This window comes from Nyctereutes procyonoides, unplaced genomic scaffold, assembly GCF_905146905.1.
Source record: "Nyctereutes procyonoides isolate TBG_1078 unplaced genomic scaffold, NYPRO_anot_genome, whole genome shotgun sequence".
NCBI classification, from domain to species: Eukaryota; Metazoa; Chordata; class Mammalia; order Carnivora; family Canidae; genus Nyctereutes; species Nyctereutes procyonoides.
Window position 1 is genome coordinate 7,107,647 of NW_026575159.1, and position 4,605 is coordinate 7,112,251.

Here is a 4,605-nt window from a genome sequence, read left to right on the forward strand (position 1 = left end):
ATCAAAAACAACCAAGCATGAATAGTGGGTCTCACTTTAAAAAGAAGTGGCTAAGAACTTGCTCTTCCCCTTTCCTTCCCGCTGGTCTTCTGGGGGAGGGGCCTCCTCTTGCACTGTTGGTGAGAATGTGAACTGGTACAGCCACTCTGGAAAACTGTGTGGAGGTTCCTCAAAGAGTTAAAAATAGATCTGTCCTACGACCCAGCAATTGCACTGCTGGGGATTTACCCCAAAGTTACAGATGCAGTGAAATGCCAGAACTCCTGCACCCCAATGTTTCTAGCAGCAGTGTCCACAATAGCCAAACTGTGGAGGGAGCCTCGGTGTCCATCGAAAAATGAATGGATGAAGAAGATGTGGTAGCCCCCTCGGATGTGGCTGGAGCTTGAGGCACGCAGGGCCGGAGACGCCGCAGACCCCACCCGGAGCAGCTCGGAGGCTGTGAATAATAGCTCTTCAAGTCTGCAATAAAAAATGGCCTCCAATAAAACTACATTGCAAAAAAATGGGAAAGAAACAAAATGGAAAGAGTAAATAAGTAGAAGAGGCGGACCCTGAAGAATTTGTGGTGGAAAAAGTACTGGACTGCCGTGTAGTGAATGGGAAGGTGCAGTATTTCCTGAAGTGGAAGGGATTTACAGATGCTGACAATACTTGGGAACCTGAAGAAAATTTAGATTGTCCAGAGTTAATTGACGCATTTCTTAATTCTCAAAAAGCTGGTAAAGAAAAAGATGGTACAAAAAGAAAATCTTTATCTGACAGCGAATCTGATGATAGCAAATTAAAGAAGAAAAGAGATGCTATGAGAAGCAGAGAGGTTGACTACAAATTTGGTTCTGGATGCTTTAGCAGCCAAAGCGAAAAGGATGATAATTCAAGAGGTTTTGCCAGAGGTCTTGATCCTGAACGAATAATTGGTGCCACAGACAGCAGTGGAGAATTAGTGTTTCTCATGAAATGGAAAGATTCAGATGAGGCAGACTTGGTGCTGGCAAAAGAGGCAAATATGAAGTGTCCTCAGATCGTAATTGCATTTTATGAAGAGAGACTAACTTGGCATTCTTGTCCAGAAGATGAAGCTCAATAATTTTTTGTGTTGCTTTATATATATATATATATAATCTGGGTCTTTGTTTTTTGGTTTATTAGTGTGAAGAAATAACATTCTAATGAAAATCAAGTTTGATATGTTTGTTTTGAAATAGTTTTGGGGCAGTTGTTGGGGTTTTTTGCATCTATAGCACTGGTTACTTTGAACAAATAAAAGCTTTCTGTATTGTTTCCTTTATCAGAAAAGAATATTTGAGACCATGGCATATTATCCCCCTGCATCAGAGAACACCTTTTCTAAATGTTGGAGGAAATCTTCAGAGTTGTTACTCAGTCAGAATTTGTGTTTACCTCCTATATGCCTAAGGACCATTCTGGGTTTTTTGTTTACTTAGGGCTTTTTGTGTGTATACTTAAAAGTACATACATAAGTGCTTTTCTTTTCTTTTTGTTATTTTTGAAACATTCACCAAAACAAAAACAGCATTTTATAACCATGGATAAGGCCATGTTTCTGGGATGCTATCATTTTCAGCAACTTAAGAAATAAATCACTTAAAGTTACATTGAAAGGCTTTTTCCTGAAGCCTTAACCTTTCAAATTTTGTAATTAATTGGACAATTTAAATATAATGTAAAGAGTTTAAATTGGACAATTTAAAAGCAGCCATATCAGAATCCATATCCCTAGTTACAGTCACATAAATGCAAGTTTATTTACAAGATCCTTGAAAGGAAAATTTTAATCACCGCTAACAACCTCCCCACCCAAAGGGCAAAAGTAGACAAGTTTTGGTGTACTTTAATTAGGTAAGCAAAACTTAGTTAAATGGATATTTAAAAGTTCCTTCTAGTGAACCATTCCTTTTCAAGAAGTTGAAAACCCTTGTGTTGTATTGACTAAAAGGTCATGATTCATGGAGTGTCTAAGACTTCATTCATGGGAACCTGATCATAACCAGGTGGTTAGAAATGTTTGCAATTTAGCACCTGCTGGAATAAATGGGTGGACAGACTTCTATAATCCAAATTCTTGACCTGCATGTTTTTTCTTCATCCCAAATCATTCCTAACATGTAGGCTCAATCTTCTCAGTATTTGAACTACTGGTTCAGCAGAAACCAGGAAAAATGATAACTTTGTAGTCAGAATGTTATCCAACTGTATATTGTTTACTTTATTGTAAATACTGGTAAACAGTGGTCAATAAATAGTTTTATATTCCTTTAAAAAAAAGAAGAAGTTGTGGTATATGTATACAATGGAATATTACTTAGCCATTAGAAACAACAAATAGCCACCATTTGATTCAATGTGGTTGGAACTGGAGGGTATTAGGCTGAGTGAAGTAAGTCAATCGGAGAAGGACAAACATCATATGGTCTCATTCATTTGGGGAATATAAAAATTAGTGAAAGGGAATAAAGGGGAATGGAGATAAAATGAGTGAAAATATCAGTGAGGGGGACAAAACATGAGAGACACCTAACTCTGGGAAACGGAAAGGGGTGGTGGAAAGGGAGGTGGGTAGGGGGTTGAGGTGACTGGGTGATGGGCACTGAGGGGGGCACTTGATGGGATGAGCACTGGGTGTTATGCTATATGTTGGCAAATTAAACTCCAATAAAAATAAAGTTATTTGTAAAAAAAGAATTAAAGAAAAAAAAGAAGTGGCTATAGGGGATCCCTGGGTGGCTCAGCAGTTTAGCACCGCCTTCAGCCCAGGGTGTGATCCTGGAGACCCGGAATGGGCATCGAGTCCCACATCTGGCTCCGTGAGTGGAGCCTGCCTCTCCTACTGCCTGTTTCTCTGCCTCTCTCTCTCTCTGTGTCTCTCATGAATAAATAAATAAAATCTTTAAATAAAGAAAGTGGCTATAACAACAGTTTAAGATGCTAGTGTGGGATCCCTGGGTGGCGCAGCGGTTTAGCGCCTGCCTTTGGCCCAGGGCGCGATCCTGGAGACCCGGGATCGAATCCCACGTCGGGCTCCCGGTGCATGGAGCCTGCTTCTCCCTCTGCCTATGTCTCTGCCTCTCTCTCTGTGACTATCATAAAAAAAAAAAAATTAAAAAAAATAAATTAAAAAAAAAAATAAGATGCTAGTGTGTCCAAAGTTGTAAAAACAGATCACTATGTTTCAGATAAGGGATCACCCATTCCATGAAAGCAAGTATTTCATGGCTCAATATATAACTTAATTATTTTAAGAAACTTTAGACTTCTGAAAGTTTGAAATTCAAGGCAGAATCTGTGAGATATTAAGAAATAGATAAGAAAGGTCGAGCTACAAAGCTTATGAAGCAAAGGCATCTATTAATTGGGATTTATACACCAGTAAGAAGATAGGCCTTATTAGGAAATAGGTAGAACTCAGATACTAGAGCAAGAGACCACTGGTAAGCATGGCATGATTTCTGGTATGCTCTAGAGTGCAGGTATGTTTATAAACATTCTTGAAAAATTTAAGGAGATGTTCATGCATGGAAAAGAAGACCCACAGCTATTTTCCATTGTTTAATGTACAATTTATTAAATTCATATGTCTTATTGAACAAATTTTGAAAGCCAGTTTTTCTTGGGCATTTAAACTTTGACTAGATATTTGATTAAACTTTTTAAACATTTTAAACTGGAATTATAAACTGAAATATCTAATGGGATAATGAATAATAGTTTTCATGTTCTTTCAGAATTGTAATGAAAGCCTTGTGGCTGAAAATAGCAGACACTCAACATCTCAATATACCAAAGACAAATACTAAGAAAATGAACCCAGCAGATACATTGATCCATCATATCAGTACTTACTAATTTTTCACACACAGCTACCTTTGCTTTTCATACACACACACACACACACACACACACACACACACGCAAACACACAAAAGTAAGAGTTTAAGGAGCAGTCCTAGACATAAGTATTTATCTTCTTAGTGGGAGACTGAATTTTTCTTTTTCTTTCCCGAGGCTGGGCATGCAGGGCATTGCCTGCCCCCACTGCTGTAGAAGTAAGCAAGAAAGTAGCTTCAAAGTAATCATCCCTGATGAGTTAGAGTGCCTAGAAGGTGGAAGAAATAGATATTGTCTTACTTAATAGATTTTTAAGGGACTTAGGCTATCCCTTGTGCAAATTTTGGCCAGGAACTTACTGAAGTAGATAGAAATGGCAGAAGGAAGACATGGGACAAGGAGGCACTGCAAACCCTTTCACTATATGGTCTAAGTCATTATTTTGAGGAGTAGCTAGGTTTGCTCTTCTTTCCTTTGGGTACTCTAGCCAAGAAAGTTGTCTGGTATGAAATATAAACCCAGCTACAAGAAACTGTATGAAAGGGTAGCTGAGGGGTGATTGCCGGTCAAATTGGAGCACAAATCACTCATCAGGCAATAGTGAAGTGGGAGGTAATGGAAAGATAAAAGATACAGAGCCCTGGCTTCCTCTCGCGCGCTCTCTCTTCTCTCTCTCTCTCTCTCTCTCTCTCTCTCTCTCTCTCCCCTCTTTCTTTTCAGCAGTTAGGTGGGACAAGAAAATAACTTTCATATATG

The 4,605-nt window shown here is 38.8% G+C and overlaps 1 pseudogene; it reads left to right on the forward strand.

Moving 5' to 3' along the window:
- Positions 1–474: 474 nt before the first annotated feature.
- On the forward strand, positions 475–1,090 carry LOC129502632 (chromobox protein homolog 3-like; annotated as a pseudogene).
- The last annotated feature ends 3,515 nt before the right edge of the window (positions 1,091–4,605 follow it).